Raw genomic sequence first — 23,481 nt, forward strand, 5'->3', positions numbered from 1 at the left:
CTCCTGATACCTCGGAGAAAAATTCTGACGTTATTCGTGTTCAGCGACCCCAAAAACTTCCGAGTAACAAGTTTTTAATTTACAAATCAACGACTCATAATAATGATATTCTCTCTATTAATCACTCTGTACATATTGTATTTAATAAAACAAATCAACATATTTAACGAATTTACAGTGAAAAAAAGTAAAAAATGTATGTCAACAAATATTGCATGTCTAAAATCTATTGTTTTATTAAAAGTAAAGGAAATTATTAGCTATGAGGTCAACCATCATCAATTTATAATTAATATTTTGTTTAAATATTATTATTTATTTGTAACAACCTATGTATTATTTAACTAATAAAACTAGGCAAAGTATTCAACTTTACTATTTGAAAAACATAGTCTGTCACATGTTATCAAATAATGTATCGACATGATTTTCTCTCAGCACCTTTTGGATCCAACATCACTCTCGTCTTAAACATTTTGCTCACGCTCGATTAGAAACATAAATAACATTTGTTTTTTAATAAGAAAGTATGGTTAAAACTATATCTATCTTCATATAATTTTATTTATTTTCGAATTATGATTTATTTATATTGTAATTTTTATTGAAAGCATTCTTATTGGTTCATAACCTATAAGTATACTTATTTTCCATATAAATCGTCATTTTTAATAAACAAAGAAAATAAATCGTCATTTTTAATAAATATTTACAATATTATCACTACATAGTATAAAACAAAGTCGCTTTCTCTGTCCCTATGTCCCTATGTCCCTTTGTATGCTTAAATCTTTGAAACTACGCAACGGATTTTGATGCAGTTTTTTTTAATAGATAGAGTGATTCAAGAGGAAGGTTTATATGTATAATAACATCCATTAAATAGTGGAGAAGTACTGCTATTTTTGAGGTTAATAGTTAAAAATGTAAAAAGTAAATAAGTAACAAGTGAAAACAAACAATTGACTGAGTTAATTGTTGAAATACCATGTATAGGCAGTGTTGATAACTCTGTCACATTTCACATACATACATATCTGACATATTTAACTGATATTCTCATATAATGCGCAAGTGTTGATGCGCACTCGTTTGTTTTTTTGACGTCACGTAAATAACAAAAGATACTCACTTTGATATTAATACATACTATAAAATTTGTACTTAATTAACGCCCTCGTGGGTAAACAGTGATGTTTACAAAAAAATGTTTCAAACAAAAGTTGTTTATTTTTTTGTAAGGAACATTTTTTACATTTAAACTTTTATTCTATCTCTAACGGTTTACAAGATGGGTACTACGGACCCATGACCCAATTGACCCATGTTGCTCATTTACGAACTTGACCTCACTTTTTACGTCCTAAACACGCTGTAAAAATTTCAGCTTGATATCTCTTTTCGTTTTTGAGTAATCGTGACCACAGACGGACGGACGGACGGACGGACGGCCGGACGGACGGACGGACAACCGGAAATGGATTAATTAGGTGATTTTATGAACACCTATACCAATTTTTTTTTTGTAGCATCAATATTTTTAGGCGTTACAAACTTGGGACTAAACTTATAATACTATGTATATTTCATATATGCATGGTATAAAAATGTAGTGTATGAATTTAGATATTCCAAAGATAGCAGGAAATCTTCATGGTATAGGGAAAGGGGGATTGTTTTACTCCAAATTTAATGCGTGCGGGCCACGGGCAGTAATGAATAAATCAAAACTACTGGATCGATTTTAATCACATAGGCTATATATTTTATACCCGTGCGAAGCCAGAGCGGGCCGCTATGTTTTTATATACAACGTTCACAGTTTTTCTGTAGTGTATTTAGTATCAGCATTGCCCCCGTGCAAAGCCGGGGCGGATCGCTAGTTATTGAATATGATTGTGATTATTTAAATTTTTGTTCTAAAATTGCACTTATTTAACTCGCGAAATATTTGACACATATGCAGGACGAGTGAGCAAATCTCTCAACACGGGACTAATGATGACCGAACTGTTGACGGGAGTGCTGACGGGCTAAATTTTTGTCAGGAATGGAAACAGCCACACCGCATTGGTAAAGCTTTTGCTAATGATTCAAATTCAAGCATATTTTTATCGTAATTATTAAATACTGTATTTTTTTTAATTATTCCTAAAACATACATTGACGAATAATAAATAAATCATTAATTTTAATTTCCATTTTACTTTATATTTTAAGTTTATTTTTCATTTCAATAAATGGTAATTAATAAAATAATAAATACCTACAATCGTTAAATTAATTTTGTTTACTTTTGTTTTACCTATAATTAATAATCACAAATATGAGTACAGGTATACTTATTATATATTTGCAATTAAACATTGGTGATTCATTAAAAAATAAAAATTAATATGTAATTAGTAATTAGTCACATTAATACATACAACTAGTTTCATTCAATTTTAAAATCGCATGAAACCCAAAAATTTACCACAATCGATCATAGTTAATTATCGTTTTTATACCATGTATATATGAAATATATCAAGGTATAATAATTTTAGTCCCAAGTTTGTAATGCTTATAAATATTTGTGCTAAATTTTGGTATAGGTGCACATAAAATCACCTAATTAGTCCATTTTCAGTTGCCTGTCCGTCTGTCTGTCAACACGATAACCTAAAAACGAAAAAAGATATCAAGATGATTTTGTGGCGTGCTCAGGACGTAAAAAAAAGGGATCGAGTTCGTAAATGAGCAATATACGTCAACTGGATCTTGGGTCCGTAGGACACATTTTGTAAGCCATTACAGATAGAACAAAAGATGTAAGTGCAAAAAAAATGTTCTGTATAAAAATAAAAACAACTTTTGTTCGAAAGATTTTTTCGTAAACATTATCGTTTAACCATTGAAAAAATGTTGAGAAATGGTGGAAACGCATTTAAATGATACATTATATTACCTTACTTATATACTTATGTATTTATTTGCGCTCCCACCATCTGTGAACAGATATTTGAATAGTATTGAAGTATTATCAGCAAGCTCTACTGATGAAGGCTTCAGTGAGCTACAAAACAAGCTATTAGCCATAATAGATTAAAATGGTCCACCCTTTATGTACACTTAAACGTGTATAAAGCGATCGCAATCGGTTAGAACAAATTGATAAATGGGCACTACAACTGCCCATATATACGAATATATCCAAAACTAAATTGCATTGCTTGGTGAATAAATTGAGTCTGATATAACTAAAACTAATACACACACACATACATACAAACCAATCAGATAAACGGACATAGACCATCAGTTTAGGTTACAAATTTAAGGTTTAGGTTTATATTATGTATGTAGGTACGTTTGACACCACCAATAACGGTGGTGGTGCACCCTACAACTATCCTTGCTACCATTCATTCACTCACACCGATCGTGTAGTATTTATAAATTACATTCTTCCCTTTCAACCTGATTCTTATCGAATATTGTGTCTTTTAAATGTATCAACATGTTTTACAAATTATTGAATTAAAGGATTAAGGATTAATTATTGAATAGAAGAATCAATTTGGAGGATCTTCTACGATTCTGCAACCATTTAAATATTTCACTCGTTCTTTAATGGAATGTACCTCTTCCTTTAATGGTACGTATCAGGAATTTTTATCTTGAGTGGATTTACTGAAATCTGAAACCAATCAACCGAGCATCTCCCATCAAAAATGTATTTTATCAGTGGATTCGCCTCTAATTGAATGCGAAACATTCATGAACTATTTTTTTAACACTTCTTAACAAAAAATGGTCGCCCTAGTAGTTCATTTGGTTAAGACGCAATAAATTCCGTCCGCGGTATGCTTAGGGCAGCGGGTTCGATTCCCGCCGTCGCAACAAAATTAATTTAATTAATAGTTGTGATGGGCTGGTGTAGTGCATGGTATACGCATGAAGAAGGTGCACTCAGCCTCTGAAATTGAGGAGCTGATAAATGAAATTATCAGCGGAATGGTGGTAAAACACATATATGGTATCATAATGGGCTCTATAGCCTAAGTGTGTCCTTCGTGGATAGCCAATATAACCTAACCTAACCTAACAAAAAAAGAAAATACCATAAAAAGAATGAAAATACCATAATATGTGACGTTATATACTATGTTTGCCATAAGAACTCCATGTTAAATCCTGTATTGCTAGAAAGAGATACAAATATATCTTTGATGGCTTTTATCTTGGTTGATTTTATAGTTATTTGAAAAATATTTTATTTTAATAAAAAATTCATGGATATTCTCTCTATTCAACAGCAAGGATTTTGACAGTGATAAATTTCGTACCTTCGATATTTCTGAAAAACTCTGTACATCAATTTCGATATAAATTAGAGTAAATGAAAATGCTCCAAACAGACTTAAATCTTCTCGAAAATGATCACAGAATAATTGTACATACTACATTACTACACAATAGTCCATGTACTATTTCATGTATAGATGAACAATATATAACCTGGAATTCTGGAACTCTAACAATACAACACTCTAAAATGTTATTGTTTAAATAACGGACCATCATCATGTCATTATTATTATATGGTTGTAGCTACAGCAGTCAGCTACTACAATGATACTCGAAATTCGAGATATTGGTGTTTCTAGAGAAAGGTTTTACCATATTGTGTACACTATGATGACATCCTAAAATATTATACATGTGAAAGCAAGAATGTTTGTTTGTCGTGTGTTTGTTTGTTTGTCTCGATTTCACTCAAAAACTACTGAATGGATTTGAATGAAACTGTACATCAACATATGATTTATAAAGATATTAAAAAAATATAATAAAAGAATAAAAAAAAAATATTTTAGCTGTATAGCGATGATTTTTACTTTTAATCACAGTGAAGCGGACGGGTCTCAAGCTAGTATACTATATATAGCCAAAATTAATTTACAAACTGGTCAAAATAAACTCTCCCTGCAATTTGCAATCACAAAATCTCCCTTAAAAATTTAAGCTGTGAGTTCCATTAAGCTTCCTTTAAATTTTTAAGAGGAAAGAAAAATACGGCCAAGATAGACCACCTATTTTTGGAAGTCTTTCATGGTGATAAAATTAGCTTATTTTGCTGGTAAAGCTTCTTACGATAGCAGATTAGCAAATTTTAGTTAAAATTTTTTTGTGTTGCAGAAAGAGAATAACTACAGGAGCATTATATCTCGAAGCAAATCGGATTTGCTTCGTTGTTTTACAGATTGCGAGTTGTATTAAAGTTTTTTTATACAACACGTTAGCCTAGAACAATTTATGAATTGTTTGTGCGTAAACTGAGATTAGTCTATTTCTTAAGGATGTATGAGCATGGTAGTGGGGGCACAAATTTAAAAATAGATATTTTCAATTTTGATGATAAATTTATATTATTACTTGAAAATATCGAAAATTGAAAATTTTGTTTAATTATTTAGCTTTCGATATTTCGAAAACCAAGACACATATCGAAAAATTTTATTCTTACTTTTCGTCTACATTCATGAAGTTATAACAAAATTCATCATCAAAGTTGAAAATAAGATAAAAATAATTTCAACCCTTAATCTACCCTGCTCTTACATCCCTTATATGGACGGTGACACTTAGTTTTTTTCTTTTCTAATTCATTGCTAATATGTTTACTTTCTATTAAAAAGTTTTTTTTAAATTTGTTTTCATTCATTCCAAATGAAAATTATCAAAAACTTCCAAAATATGTCGTTTTTTGAGATTCCTCCATAAGAGCCAATGTATTTTATATCGATTTTTAATGACTTTTTTCTTAAAAATTTCCACGGATACCTAAGCTGAAATTTTAACCACATATTCTTTGAGTAAAAGACTACCTACAAACAAATTTTGAGCCTTTAAATCAAACATTGTTGTCATGCTCATACATCCTTAAATCGGTTTCCACTTCGTTATTCCAGGGATAATGTTGCCATCCTTGAACTCTTGCCGATTCGAAGAGACCATTTCAATGAACCACATATACAGATATTTGTCTACTAGATAATATATAGATTTTCAGAGAAATATATTGTGATATCTCTACACAATTATCTATTTAGAATTGTGTTGAACTATCAACACCAAATATACCTTAACCTCAAACCTTAAACCTAAAACCTAATACCCTATGACTTAACATACATGTATTTCTATCAACCAGACTAGAAGGTATAGGCTTACAATTTAACCATTTTAATGAAATATTATTGTATTGTTGTATGTATGTTTAGATAATTCGAATATTGAATAGATTAATGTTGATAATATTATTCTAATTCTATATCTTATCTCGAATATTGTATTGTTCTTAGAAAGAGGAAGAGATGTGCTTTGAAGAACAAAATCTATAGTGTTAATTTATTATCTGAAATAGTATTTTCGAAGAAGATAAAATATTAAAGAAGATGCCCTCGGATTGTCGAATCTGATCGAGACAGGTTAATAATGTAGTTTTTAGTAAAATCAAGCCTACAAGAATGAGTTCCGACACTCAGCTGTTCCATAGTTATAAAATTGTGAAAATTGTTAATATTACTTTTTATAAACATAGAAGGTATCGAATTTAGTGAAGAAAAAATTGGCCAGAATGAAATTTTTTCTGCAATCGGTAGAAATGTGCCTCATCACTAAGGATCAAAACATCTATCAAAGGAATGTGGGGCAATTCTTGACAATAGGTGGTACGGGAATTTTGGGTCTCTTTCACGCTTCTCCTGTACAATGGCAATTTTATAGAGGTGCATATGAAGATCCCGATCGAGAATTCTCCGAACACTTTTATTTGGTAATCGCAAGAGAGACGTGCATAGAACCTCGGAGATCGTTGAATTGGGATTCACACAGCGGCTACATTAACTGATTCTATCCAAAGTCGACCAGAAGATTTGCTTTTTAATGACAATTCTGTTTCTCGAAAATTTGACACCCATTTACTAATTGTCTTCTCATTGAAAATCGGATCACATCGCCCGAGCTTGAGGTGAATGTGAAAGGCACGCTGATTCATTATCGGCGAACCACCATTTAGAATAAACTCCACAACGGCGAAACAGCGATTTGCGATTAAGTTTCTAAATCAGGAAGGTCTTTCTGCCTCACCTTCTAGATACATTTTTTTATCGTTAAAGATTGTGCTATCGCGAAAATTTTTTCCCCCACATTTTGGCCACTAGTACTTGCAAGCCCTTAAATAATTCGTCACGTAGAAATTGCGTAAGCAAAGCGAATTACTCTTTAAAAATAATTAAAAGAAATCAAAACTGTCACTTAATCGAAAAATTGGCTCCATAATAAATTGGAGAGGGAAAACTGTCATATGTATTTGATACACCCCGGACACCAATGATGGTTTCGGCGTCGATAATTTAAACCTTTAGCAAAAGCCTTTCTCCCTTGTATAGAAACGAAAATTGTCTAGTTGGTTTTGCATGTTTTTCAGTTAGAAGAATATTTCATATTTATAAGCTTCACAAAGCACCAGGTTGATCACTTAACTTCGCGAATCAGCTATTTTGGACCATTAAAGGCCACAGTTTGAGCCTAAGATTTTTCCTGGGTACGTAGGTACGCCATATTTGGCATATTATCAAAGAATTGACCTTAGTTTCTAATATGTCGACAGAAATTACTTTCTTCGTAGGATATTTTTTTTTCCAGGAGGTAAGAGAATCGATTTCGAAATTCTAATGTCTTATCCCGAATGATTTCTGAAGGGAAGATATATGGAATCGCTTAAAGTATTCAACGGCCTCGTTTTAAAGATTTTATTATGTCGATTATTTTTCTTCATAGGGTCTTTGTTCACCACACCAAGGGTGTAGCTTTATAAAATTAATGGAAACGCTTCTCAAATCAAGATAATAAATTTATCAAAAATTCCCTTATTTTTAAATCAGTTTCCAATAAAAGACATTCCAATATACTTTTATAAATAAAAATCGAATAAAATTAATAATAAGAGCTTGTAAATCGAATAAATAATAAATCATTTCTGTGTAGTAGATTAATAATATAATGTGATGGTCTATTAATTAGATGTTACTTGATGAAATAATAGTTTTAGAAGCTGAAAGTATATATAATGGTGGTATATATGTATGTATAGGTATTATAATCGTCAAGTCATTTAATAATTGAATATATACACTAGGAGTACACCAGGAGTCAGTCGTTTAATGAAAATTCCTGTTCAACGAATGTCAGTGTAGATTAATGCATTCACTAGGTATATATACAACACATATATTTGGTTTTGAAGATATTGAAGTTTTATTTTTATATTCTTAACATTCCAGACTAATACCAGTTTTTCGCTTGCTATCACTTATATGCTTAATTCTGAGACCAGGACTCCACAATCTTGAAACCTATTAGAGCTAGGTTAATTTTGATCACAAATTTGAAAAGTATGACCCAAATTTAGTAGGACTACATACTTGGTTTATCAAAATTGGATAAAATTTGGATGTGATAGAGCAAAATTAAATTTTTTGGATTCTGATGACGTCATAAAGTTAAAAAATTCGATTTTAGTTTGATAACACAGGCAAATTTGATGCGATCTTATTGGAATTTTTTTTGAAACCCACTAATTTTGAGTCATTCTTTTCAGCTGTGATGTCAGTTTTCCGCTAGCTATCACTTATGTGCTTAATTCCGGGACCAGGACTCCATATTCAAGAAACCTATTAAAGCTAGGTTAATTTTGATCACAAATTTGAAAAGTATGACCCAAATTTAGTATGATTTCATACTTGGTTTATCAAAATTGATTAAAATTTGCATGTGATAGAGCAAAATTAAATTTTTTGGATTCTGATGACGTCATAAAGTTAAAAAATTCGATTTTTTTGATAACACAGGCAAATTTGATGCGATCTTTCTGGAATTTTTTTTGAAACCAACCAATTTTGGACCGTTCTTTTCAGCTGTGATGTCAGTTTTTTGCTAGCTTTCGCTCATTTGCTTAATTTCGAGACCAGGACTCCACAATCTTAAACTTATAAGTGCTAGGTTAATTTTAATCACAAATTTGAAAAGTTTGACCCAATTTTAATAGAATTACATACTTGGTTTATCAAAATTGGATAAAATTTGCATGTGATAGAGCAAAATTAAATTTTTTGAATTCTTACGACGTCATAAAGTTAAAAAATTCGTTTTTTTTGATTCGGTGATCTGGACTCTTCTTCTAACCAGCACATTCTTGAAATAAGGGAATGGTCAGGAATATTTCACTTTCAAATTTTGTCATGGTATCAAGTCTAGTTTTATATTTTTATGGGTAATATGGACAATTCGATATCAGCATTTTCCCCTAATTTATATGTCTTTGATATACTCCGTTATATATGACTCGTATATCATCTATGTGTAAGGATAAGTCAACTTAGGAGGAGGAATTGGTTTCGAATGTTATAAATATTAAAAATCAACTATAAATACACAAAATTCAACATAGTTAGTATATTGGGTAGAAATATCTTTCTCACCAAAGTACCTCTATAGTTTTATATATATGTATAATATTGAGGGGTTGATTTATACAGGTTTTAGATATATAATGCTTTAAATGTATATATCTATCACATTTATACATAAATATTTATTATATATTTCTATTTCATTCTAACACAACACATTTTCTAATATTATTTGATAATGATAATGATAATAATCTAAGTAGTAAATATTCAATATAAAATGATAAATTGAAAACCATTTATCATTTTAGAAATTTTAATAAACTTTATATTATTATTATTATGACCTCATGATAAATATGTCGTGAAATTGTTTGTTAGAAGGGGCTTTCAGAAATTTAAGAAACAGATTTGTAGAAAGAATTTCATAAAAAATTTTTAATACGAAGGAACAGTCATTCGACGTAATGAATTCAAATTATTATTTGAATAATTTTTCATAATATTTTTACGAATTTTGTTTCATTTGTTTTGATTTATCTCCTTTAATAGGATAATTAAATCTTAAGTTAAAAATTTACAATACTGAAGAACTTGGGAACTAAATCTCTAAAAACTACAACCAATTAATTTTTTAACCGGGTCAAATTTTAAAAATGGTCTCAAGGAATTTCCAAAAACAAAATAAGTATATGAAAATATACTCATTTATATTTATACCTTGCATATATGTAATATAACCTAATTAGTCCATTTCCGGTTGTCCGTCCGTCCGTCTGTGGACACGATAACTCAAAAACGAAAAAAGATATCGAGCTGAAATTTTTACAGCGTACTCAGGACGTAAAAAGTGAGATCAAGTTCGTAAATGAGCATCATAGGTCAATTGGGTCTTAGGTCCGTAGGATCCATCTTGTAAACCGTTAAAGATAGAACAAAAGTTTAAATGTAAAAAATGTTCCTTATCAAAAAATAAACAACTTTTGCTTGAAACATTTTTCGTAAACATCACTATTTACCCGTGATTGCGTCAATTAGGCGGAAATTTTATAGTATGTACCATACTTGAATATCAGTTATGTATGTGTCACATGTATGTATGTTTTATGTGATAAAGAAATCAACACTGACTATGCATGGTATTTCAACAATTAATTCAGTCAATTGTTTGTTTTCACTTGTTAATATAATATTCGCCACTATTTGTGAAATATAATTACACTTTGTGGAAAATTAAATGAATTATTGAAAACAAAAATGTGAGTATATAGATTTTCCAGATTCTAGAAAAATCAATGAAATCTCTATATCAACCTTAAAAAGGTTTTATATACACAATATTAACTAAAATAAATCAAATTCCAAATGGTGTGTTATTTCATGAGTATAAATATATAAAAAAAAAATATAATATTTTTTAACATTGTCAAAAATATTTGAAAACAACATAAACTTTCGTTGTACGACACAAAACACAACGACACACAACGACACTGACATCAAGATATAAGAGCAAGCAGAGCAACTAAGACAACTCGAACGCTTATGTGTCATAAAAAGTATACTTTGTTAGAGATTCTAAATATTGTTGTCACTTAAGATAAATGTTTTTCACACAAGTAACTTCTAATGAGTACCAAATAAAATTTTCCATTATTTTCTCATTTCCATCAAGAACCAGGTTTTCGCACATTTTAATCGTATTTCTTGCATTTGTAGGATAAAACGTAGTATCTAGAGTTCAATTTTTTTCTCGCCTTCAATAAAAAGGGACGAGAGAGTGTCGTAAGACACCCAGTAGGAAAAATGTTCGTCTCTGTTTGTCTATTTAGAATGAGGTTGCGGGTTCGAATCCAGGCAGCGGCAGTGTGAACAATTTATAATTAATGGGAGTGCAGAATTGATCACATTGCCGTCGCCTGGATAAGAATGAAGTAACCGACTCCACCCACATCCAAATGTAATTGTAAATATGTTTGTAATTAAATAAATAAAAATTAACAAATAATGATGTGGGTGGCCTCTGTTATAGGCGTATATGTCAGAGAAACGGAGGTTAAAACCCCATTATTACTACAATATATTTTTCAGAAAAGTTAAAATATTAATTTTAGAAGACATAAGTTAATCTCGTTAAATTTTGAGGAGATAAAGTTTCAAATACACAAAATGATGTACCATGAATCTCAGAACATAATGTACCATTGACACATCGTAATATATATGCATTAAGTTTTACAATTATATTTTTCTTTATATGTGTTTCCAAATATAGGTAAGTGAAGTATACGCGGAAAAAAAAAGTTTCTTTCAGCCCCTAATTATTAAAAAATAACATGTGAAGTTTTTCAAGGTCAGTCCAATATCTGTACAGAGAAACGTTAAGGGTTTTTGAATATTTCAATCATATGCATTGTTTGAAACTATTCTAAAGTGATCTGCAGCCATAACATGTTTAGGCCTACAGTTACAATCAGTGGAGGTGATTGAAGGTAAATTAGGGTGTGAACCATGATACATTGCAATTACTTTTTTCTATTATTAAGCTTTTAATTCGTGTTGCCTATTTGGTATCTATTTGGTATCTTTTGTAGTACATGATAAAAAGATAAAGATAAAACATAATATTAAAATATATTCTTATCTTTATTCAACACACACATCGAATAGATAGTCTCAATAACACATAAAATGTGTAAGTATATTTATTAGAAAATTCAGGAATGTTGAGAGAAGTGTACTTGTTTCCTGTTTTATCCTGTAGTATAGTAAGTAGAAAACTATATAGTTGGATGTATATTTATGAACAGTCACTCTGGTATGTAATAATCCCAACGACCGGATTTAATTTCGTGGACTGATTTTACACACTAAACTATTACATATACTTTACTAACTAAGTTGTGGGGGTGGTTAAAAACATTCCATTTTATATATATAGAATAAAATTCTCTCTTAGTACACTGTAAAACTGTAGTAAATTGTAAAACATTATAGATTGTTAATCACTTTATATGTTTTAAGGATGTATGAGCATGACAATAATGTTTGATTTAAAGGCTCAAAATTTGTTTGTAGGTAGTCTTTTACTCAAAGAATATGTGGTTAAAATTTCAGCTTAGGTATCCGTGCAAATTTTTAAGAAAAAAGTCATTAAAAATCGATATAAAATACATTGGCTCTTATGGAGGAATCTCAAAAAACGACATATTTTCGAAGTTTTTGATAATTTTCATTTGGAATGAATGAAAACAAATTAAAAAAAAACTTTTTAATAGAAAGTAAACATATTAGCAATGAATTAGAAAAGAAAAAAACTAGGTGTCACCGTCCATATAAGGGATGTAAGAGCAGGGTAGATTAAGGGTTGAAATTATTTTTATCTTATTTTCAACTTTGATGATGAATTTTGTTATAACTTCATGAATGTAGACGAAAAATAAGAATAAAATTTTTCGATATGTGTCTTGGTTTTCGAAATATCGAAAGCTAAATAATTAAACAAAATTTTCAATTTTCGATATTTTGAAAATTAAGCCAGATATCGAAAATTTTATTCTTACTTTTCGTCTTATATCGTCAAGTGATAATATAAATTTATCATCAAAATTTAAAATATCTATTTTTAAATTTGTGCCCCCACTACCATGCTCATACATCCTTAATACTATTACACGTGTATTTGTTTTTGTTCCTAAAAAGGATAAAATATATCACATACTTATTATCAGGAACATGAATGTCATTTATCTTATGTAAAATAAGGAACGGTGTGCAAAAAAAAATTGATCTAAATATTTATAGTACAGTCAAAGATGTAATAGATTAAGGAAAATGAAATAAATCGATCAATTTTTTTGCTGAAACCTAACGAAATGTCTTTCTTGGGTGTCAAATATCATTCGTAAATTATGAGTCAGTTGCGCAAACGTTTCTATTTGTTGAGTATGGGTATGGGTATGGAGGTTAGCGGGCCAAGCTCGAGCATCGGGCCTCGAAGCAATGGTTCAGAGCACCTAGCCAAATAGACCCTTGTACTCTATCCCCACTACGCTTTTCAGTGACGATTATAACCAACTGATGTACTGAAAAACAGGATTTGCCTATCGCTGAGTTTCCTAATTTCTTCTGGTTCGACTATGGCCGGACCAAACCATTTCCTTCGCTGCTGTATGAGCGCCGGACAGTAACAGAGAAAGTAGATCGATGTTTCTTCTGAATTTTCTCCGTATCTGCCACCCGCGGGAGATTTTCTTTTTCCAATCTGATATTGGAACTTGTTCAGGTTATAATGCCCTGTGAGTAACTCTACGATGACTCTAATATCAGCTCTGTTTAGTTTCAAGATCTCCTCGGCTCTATTTTCGAGCGAATTTCCTTCACCCAACAGGCTTTTGGCGATTCGCCCTCCCTCGTAGCTGGTCTATGTCTTTAATTGTTGGTTTTTCAGATCATGTCCTAATCTATATAGAGGGGATAGCCCGCTAACCTCCATATCCATACCCATACCCAACTAAAAAATAAGCTTTTAGGCGGTTAAAGTTGTTTATTTAATGCCGCGTACAAACGATAATAGTCAAATTGAATTAAGCAATTTTCAAATTTTAATCAGATTTAGAAGAGTGAAAACAAGATTTTAAGTTTCAATTTTATCTATTAGGTTTGTCGTTTTGGTAATTCATCGCTTATTTTCGCATAAAACTATTTCAAAGCATAAGCGATATCATGTTATAGCAATTTAATTTACGACAACATTATGTCAAATTCCACAATATTTTATGCATCCTCCGAGAAAATTGCTTTTGTTCACGTAATTACAATTTTATTTCAAATAAATTCACAGTCTCAAGAGAGAAAAAATGATGATGATATCTTCAAACAAAACTTTTTTGTTTCACATATTTATGATAACCCTATTTTGCGGAGTTAATTTATCACCACGCAAACGTAATTTAGCAAAGTCTGTTAATAAATTATTTCCCGGTTATAATTCTATTTTTAATTTCCCTGATTAAATTTTATTTTAAGTTGATTTTGTTAGGGTTATGGTGAAATTTTTTGTTTGTATAAAAATTTAAATCAACCATAAAAGAAATATTAATGTCCATATTATTAATCAGGTAAATTTGATTTGGGGTAGTGGTCAATATTTTGTTTGTATAAAAATGCAAATAAGTGTATAAAATAATATACAAGTCGTAGTGAATTGAGTCTTCTGAGGCCAGCTCACAAATTTTCTGACCAAGAAAATTATAGAATACATTGATTTTGATTTCATTATTGCAATTTATTTACTCAAAGAATAAAATTTATGACAGAAGCGAGCCCCAAAGATCAGAATAGAATAAATAGTTTATTATGGCAAGAATTTTCTTTCCACACCAATTAAATTAACCAAAATACTGTCAAAATTAAAAGTAATAAAAAGCTACAATTTGCATTTATTGATAATTAATAGCTATAAACTTCTGATCCATCGTGCAAGATGTATTTTCCATGATGCAATATCATAATGTACCATGGATCACACTTTAATGTACTTAGAATCACCCGAATCGATTGTACTTTAAGTTATTCTCCTCAAAACGTAATTTTTAAAGTTGAAGAAAAGCCAGTACTATAAGAATATAATATAATAGTTGGAAACCCTACCAGCTTCTCTCATATAGGTATTCAGTTTTCCAAACGTTCGATAATAGCTTTAATTGCTGTTTTTATAATATTCAATTAGAACCGATTAATGAGAATATAAGTAAACCTGAAAATTGAAAGGGAATGTTACAAAGATTCATGTTTCACTATTTTAAAAAACGGGGAATATTCGACCAAAACAGGGAGTATTTCAATGTCAATGCAGTAAAAAGAATTTTGTAAATTCTTGGAAGTAAATAAGCTTAGAAGAGTACAGAAAAATATAGAAAAAGAGCTTTTTTAATATCTTCTAGTAAAATTGATATTCTAAAACTGTTCTTATTATAGTAATTTCTATTTTTCTAACGTAAGTTTTTCATTCCGAATTTTCTAGTAACTCAGCCCTTTCACAACTCTCATTTGTCACCCTACAATTAGGCCATTTGTCAGGCCATTATTCTCACACGGTGATGTCATAACTTGTGACTGACATAGAAACTATACATCAAAAGTTGTTTTGCAAGAAAAAATTTGAAAAATTATTTAATTGCTTATATCTTTCATGTTAATCAATTTTATTTTTTATGTCAGATCTTAACGAAAGATACATTGATCGAGATCAAGACAAAGGTCTATTAGATCGGCAGACGCTGAGTTATGATCACATGTTGAACACGTCATGTTAAAAAGTACAAAATGTATAATTTCATTTTTCAGAGTGAAAACAATAATCCTTCTATCAGACAGTTAATAAAGGGCCACATTAACAACGAACTGATAATGTTTAATGATATTTTTTTAACTATTATAATAAGTATAATGAACAAGGTGACTTAATGACAATAATGACACAAACATGATGGTCTGATGGTCTGTCTGTACAGTGCTGATGTCAGTGATATGTGATGGTTCCGCTCCCTTAACTCAATGTGATTATTATATTAATCTAAATACATTCGGGATTTAAATTATCAGAAAATCTAATTCCATTAAGTATAAAGCTGTGTACAAAATATCAGGAACTAGTAACTACATATACGTTAATATGTGTGTGCAAGTAAAAACTGACAATTATTACTGTATGTTACAATTGAAAGGGTGAAAGTTAAAGAAAGCGGCAAAATTTCGTAGGAAATAAATATAAAAAAACTTACTCCAATCGAAATTGAGTCAGAATTGATGTAATATTACTTGGCTAAGGTTACTGAAATAAGTCTAGGTGTGCCTAGCCGTTGGTCAAGACTAATAAATTAAGTTTTGGTTTTTCAGTTGATTTCCAAGCCTTGGCCAAGGATAAAGAATCGATTTTGTTGTTAATTTTGTAGGAAAAATGGGTCGTAAAATCATATGCCATACTTTACACAGCAAGTATTAGATTATCCTGCAAAAACTAAAAGACGCTAAATCAAATTGACTTTCTTGCATTCAAGTCTTGACGAAGACCAAAAACCCGTGCATGGATGGCATTTTCTTAGGCTCAAGCTTGAAAACAAGATTGTGAGTGTCGTTTGGCAAGCTCGGTTCAGTACTCAACAATATCCAGTTGAACTAATATTGATTGATATCGATATTTCATCTGACATCTAGGTTTCTATAAAATGGTCGCTACCACGTTTCGTACGATGTTATAATATCCTTGGAACTTTCAGATTATACACCTGCCATGACTACTTCACTGGTATCATAAAGATGTTGGTCATTCTTACGATCCCTGGTCACTACTCCATGAACCATTTGGAGCTTTTTAAGAACAGCAGGAGTGCTTTGGTGTCAACGGGCTTCAGAACAGAGAAGTCGTCAAACAAATGCTGACTACAATAAGTCCATCTCCCTTTAGCAAGAGCTGGACATTGATAGAAAAAATGAGACATTTCTCCCCCCCTTCTCCTCACGGTGACAGTCCCTGCTGTCATCGTAAGGCACAGGTATGCCCAGTGTCCTAATTGAAGGAATTCCCGAATGCCTATTGATGCCTGTGTCTAGCAAGCTCGTAGACTTATAATTCCCTGAAAAATTCCTGTGTCCTGGTAGTCTTATTAGGTTCTGTGGACTTAATTTGCCACATTTTAAAGCATATTAAGGATGTATGAGCATGGTAGCGGGGGCACAAATTTAAAGATAGATATTTTCAATTTTGATGATAAATTTATATTATTACTTGACGATATAAGACGAAAAGTAAGAATAAAATTTTTCGATATCTGGCTTCATTTTCAAAATATCGAAAATTGAAAATTTTGTTTAATTATTTAGCTTTCGATATTTCGAAAACCAAGACACATATCGAAAAATTTTATTCTTATTTTTCGTCTACATTCATGAAGTTATAACAAAATTCATCATCAAAGTTGAAAATAAGATAAAAATAATTTCAACCCTTAATCTACCCTGCTCTTACATCCCTTATATGGACGGTGACACTTAGTTTTTTTCTTTTCTAATTCATTGCTAATATGTTTACTTTCTATTAAAAAGTTTTTTTTTAATTTGTTTTCATTCATTCCAAATGAAAATTATCAAAAACTTCCAAAATATGTCGTTTTTTGAGATTCCTTCATAAGAGCCAATGTATTTTATATCGATTTTTAATGACTTTTTTCTTAATAATTTGCACGAATACCTAAGCTAAAATTTGAACCAGATATTCTTTGAGTAAAAGACTACCTACAAACAAATTTTGAGCCTTTAAATCAAACATTGTTGTCATGCTCATACATCCTTAAAACATACGGTATAATAGTTCATCATTTCATTCACAACTCATCATCAGATAGAGCCAGTTAGTCGTTGAGCACCACATACAAAGTATCATTTTCATTTAAATAATAATATCTATCTAATTATACTGATTGGTAGCGACTACGAACAAATATACTGAACTGGAACTGTATGAATACGTGTGGGTGGATTGTTTGTTGTTTGCTGGTCATTCATTTTACCTAGTGAACACAAAATAATTTCTATATAGGTTACAAATACACCATCAGAATATGGTCACATGGACAATGACATTGGGTCTAGAGACAAGTGAGATATTTGATAAATATTAAGCTTCCTCCAGAATCTCAGGAACGAGAATGTTGTGTCTCGCCTGTCATGGTCTCACCTTGTTCTTCGCTAAAAAAACTGTGGCCTTTTTGCATGGCGTCTGGCTTCGACAGAATCCTATATCATCTAATTTTAAGGATGTATGAGCATGACAACAATGTTTGATTTAAAGGCTCAAAATTTGTTTGTAGGTAGTCTTTTACTCAAAGAATATGTGGTTAAAATTTCAGCTTAGGTATCCGTGCAAATTTTTAAGAAAAAAGTCATTAAAAATCGATATAAAATACATTGGCTCTTATGGAGGAATCTCAAAAAACGACATATTTTGGAAGTTTTTGATAAGTTTCATTTGGAATGAATGAAAACAAATTTAAAAAAAACTTTTTAATAGAAAGTAAACATATTAGCACTGAATTAGAAAAGAAAAAAAACTAAGTGTCACCGTCCATATAAGGGATGTAAGAGCAGGGTAGATTAAGGGTTGAAATTACTTTTATCTTATTTTCAACTTTGATGATGAATTTTGTTATAACTTCATGAGTGTAGAATAAAAACTAGAATAAAATTTTTCGATATGTGTCTTGGTTTTCGAAATATCGAAAGCTAAATAATTAAACAAAATTTTCAATTTTCGATATTTTGAAAATTAAGCCAGATATCGAAAAATTTTATTCTTACTTTTCGTCTTATATCGTCAAGTAATAATATAAATTTATCATCAAAATTGAAAATATCTATTTTTAAATTTGTGCCCCCACTACCATGCTCATACATCCTTAAGCTTCCTCCAGAATGTCAGGAAGTAGTATGAAGTCAAGCGTAGAACGAGAATGTAGAGGTAATAATTGTTGTGTCTCGCCTGTCATTATTTCACCTAGTCCTTCGCTAAAAAAGCTGTGGGCTTTTTGAGTGGTGGCGTCTTGCTTCGACAGAATCCTATATCATCTGATTTTAATATGCTTCTCTTTTTCGTAAATTTTCGCATTTTAAAAAGTTATTAGAAAGAACTTTAACGAAATTTCTCAAATTTACTATTGTTCAAAGATACCCATCAAATTCTTCGTGTGGCTCTAGACTAGCATGAACATGGGAGACATTTAAAATAATCATTGTGTTACATGGACTGCCATCAAATTAGATGACATGATTCATATAATCAGTAAATTATCTATATCAATATATATAATGATTTCAAAGGGTTGTTATGTTTTGTTTTACCACCTAGAGTGCGTTTAAATAATCGTTTTTTTTTTTTTTTGGGAAAAGAGTTTGCAATGGCACTCCTTTAGAGAATTGTCATTATTCACAATGACAAGAGAAAACAAATTAAATTTTTAACAAGCTCATTTTTTTAAAAGATTCTTATTTTTATACCCGGTGTACATATACCCTGTCTTTTATAAGTTGACATATGCTCGAAACTTGAAAAATAAGTTTTATCGATAGTAATGTTTCAAGCAAAAATTGTTGGGTGTATATGCGCACATCTTGGATCCCCGGACACTCTGGTTGGAACGGTAATGAGAGAGCAGACAAGCTGGCCAAACTGGGAACCACCATGGCTCCCACTCAAGAAAAGCTTGCGAGGATGCCATACCAAGAAGGTCTTAACAGATTAGAAGATAATCTGAAAAACCAACAATTAAAGGCATGGACCAGCTACGAGGGAGGGCGAATCGCCAAAAGCCTGTTGGGTGAAGAAAACTCGCTCGGTAACAGAGCCGAGGAGATCTTGAAACTAAACAGAGCTGATATTAGAGTCATCGTAGAGTTACTCACAGGGCATGATAACCTGAACAAGTTCCAACATCAGATTGGAAAAAGACAATCTTCCGCGTGTGACAGATGCGGAGAAAATTCAGAAGAAACATCGATCCACTTTCTCTGTTACTACCCGGCGCTCATACAGCAGCGAAGGAAATGGTTTGGCCCGGCCACAGTCTAACCAGAAGAAATTAGGAAACTCAGCGCTAGGCAGATCCTGGGTTTCAGTACACCAGTTGGTTATAATAGCCACTGAAAAGCGTAGCGGGGATAGAGTACAAGGGTCTATTTGGCTAGATGCTCTGAACCATTGCTTCGAGGCCCGATGCTCGAGCATGGCCCGCTAACCTCCATACCCATACCCATACCCATACCCATGCGCACATCTTACACAGGCATAAAACTTGATTAAGGTTTTCAAGCTCAATGAAAAACGAACTTCACTCCATAACTGGTAATCGATAGATGAGCACTTTTAGTTAGAAGTTGTTATTGATTAAAAAAGTACAATTTTTTGATAGAAATATTTTTCCGTAAACCGTATAGTTTAGGCAAAAATAGACTGAAAAGTTTTACCCAAAATTGTTTTTTCGTATCAAAATTGATATTTCGTATAATTGTTACTGCAAAATCCAGGCACTTTTCGAAAAAATTTTTACAATAAATCCAATAAAAGTGGTTTATTTTTCTATAAAGACCAAATTGAATGAACATAAGTAGAAAAAGCTAGATTTTTACTATCAATGACTGTCTAAACTATTCGGCTTCGACAAAAATGTTTCAAACAAAAAATGTTTGCGGATTTATAACGAACAACTTTCTAATTTAAACCGTTCGTTTAATGTTTGTTAGTTATGAATTAGAGTGAGGTTTTAATTGAATGTGAAAACTCGAACACGTTGCCGGTATAAGATGTGTGCCTTTGAAATTAATATTTTTCGTTCGATGCAATTTCCTCGATTTTTATTTATCGAGTTTCAAGGATATGTCAGCTTAAAAAAAGGCACCATGTATAATCTAGAGTGGATGAATTCAAAATTTATTCGATCTATAAATGCTGCCTAAAAGAAAGAATAATAATAATAATAATAATAATGGGGTTTAACCTCCGTTTCTCTGACATATACGCCTATAACAGAGGCCACCCACATCATTATTTATTTATTTAATTACAAACATATTTACAATTACATTTTGATGTGGGTGGAGTCGGTTACTTCGTTCTTATCCAAGCAACGACACTGTGATCAATTCTGCACTCCCATAAATTATAAATTGTTCACACTGCCGCTGCCTGGATTCGAACCCGCAATCTTAGTCTAAATGGAAAAAACAGGCGCCTTAGACCGCTCGGCCATTTAGGCTCTAAAAAGAAGTATACGTTACGAAAACTATTTTCAGCATTATAAAGGAACTAAAATTATTAATGAATTAACCTCGCTAGCAAAGCCACAAGTTATTTCATCATAAAATACATTTAATATAATCCAAGCTTTTAATTTGTAAATAATATTAATTTAATTATATGTACAAAATAATTTAATTATCTTAAATTATATAATTTTGTTGATTACATTGTGGTATTTTACAGATATAGAAATAAATTTAAACATTTAATTTTGTTCATATATATATCCATTTATTATTTGAAAGAGTAAATTTAGAAATGTTTTGATGAAAACTCTCAAAAACCATGTAAATATATATATAGACAGAAATTATTATTACATTTGGGTATTAGTACCTCTGGCGAACGAACGATACAAAGCGATGTTGAAAGGAAGAAGCGCAAAGATGCAAATGTTAAACAATAAAATGTTGGGTTGGTCAAATAAAATTTAACTTTAAAAGTGTGAAAATTCAATGTGGAATTCAATGGACTTCATATGGAAATAGTCTAAATTATATTTTCTGTCTTAATTTAAAAATTACCGTCATATTGCCAATCTGCGGTGTCCATATTTTTAGATCCACCTTTTTTTTCCGGTTTACTTCAACCCCGCTTTCCTCCGAGATGGTCATAAAATTTTGCTTCCTCAATTTTTCCCGTTTTATAAATAATGGATGCTTGACTTACCGTTACTTCTAGACAGTTAAACTCCACATTTTTGGAAATGAAAAATGATCATCCTTCCATATAAATGTCCTATGAGAGAAAATGCTTTGCATCGACTCGTGAGCTTATTTGCTACGTCGCAGAAAGTTAGGGTTCATGGATTTTTACGAGCCATATCCTAGAATAAATCTCTAAAGCCACATTACCTATAAAATTGTAAAAATAGACTTGATACCATAACAAAATTTGAAAGTTAAATTAAAATTGATTTAAAATTGAAGAAGTTTAGAAAAACAAATTTTTATATTTTATCTCCAAGGCGATACCGTGCAATGAAGTCATTAGCCCATATTTTCCCCTTTGTTTAGTTAGGCATTTTAAACGTTCCTATTTTGCTAAATATTTTCAAAACCCAACTTCACTTTTCGTGAAGTGAAAATTCTTCATCTAAAGTGATAAAAACAAAATTTAATTTAAATTTAATTAATTTAAAATAAGCTCCTGTGTGTTATAACCATTTAGTCTAGAAATGTTTTTTCTAATAATTTTCGTAGAAGACATTTAAGATAAATTGAAATATTTTTATATTTATCGTAATTTCTACATCATTTCTAGATATATTCTAGTTAGTTGTTACACAAAATGTATATGGATATATGTAGTATATTCATTCGGTTTCTTTAGTGGTGTCAAAACAATTGGGAATGCTTTAACTACATTTAATTTAGGATTGTATCAAACCACTCATTCACTATCTATGGATATCATCACTACATATTATAAAACAAAGTCGCTTTTTCTGTCCCTATGTCCCTATGTCCCTATGTCCCTATGTCCCTTTGTACGCTTAAATCTTTGAAACTACGCAACGGATTTTGATGCGGTTTTTTTTAATAGATAGAGTGATTCAAGAGGAAGGTTTTTATGTATAATACATCCATATTATAGTAGAGTAAGAGGTTGAAATAGGGGTTGAAAGGGATATGCTTCAAAAACTAAAAAAGTTGTGCATCGATTAAGCTAAAATATTGACACGATATACAACCAGCTTCAAAGATCTATTGTTTTTATCTACTTTTAACCTTCGGAGGGTAGAAAGGTGTAGCGAGAAAGTGGGAAGGAATTATCGAATATTTACAAATATAAATAAGTGAGGTATCAAATAAAAGAGCATGACGTGTACATTACAAAACTGTTATCTCACGCAAGGAAATGTGGAGGGAGGGGTGCAAGTGGGGATGTTGCCCAGCAAAGCGGGTAGTTCACAGCTAGTTAACAAATATGTTATATTTCATTTACATATTTAAAACTATAATTAATACTTACATGAATATACATAAATATTTTTTACTGATTCTATTACAATATTCACAAAATACTTTTACTCCTGAGACCGACAGTCGAAGTCAATGCGAAATAACGGTCATTTTGAAGGTCAAAGAACGTCGTAGAAAGGTTTATTGCACTAACAAATTGTGCTATTAATAATAACGTTAACAATTGGAGAGAACAAGTGAAAAC

Source organism: Chrysoperla carnea, chromosome 1 (assembly GCF_905475395.1).
Source record: "Chrysoperla carnea chromosome 1, inChrCarn1.1, whole genome shotgun sequence".
Lineage (NCBI taxonomy): Eukaryota > Metazoa > Arthropoda > Insecta > Neuroptera > Chrysopidae > Chrysoperla > Chrysoperla carnea.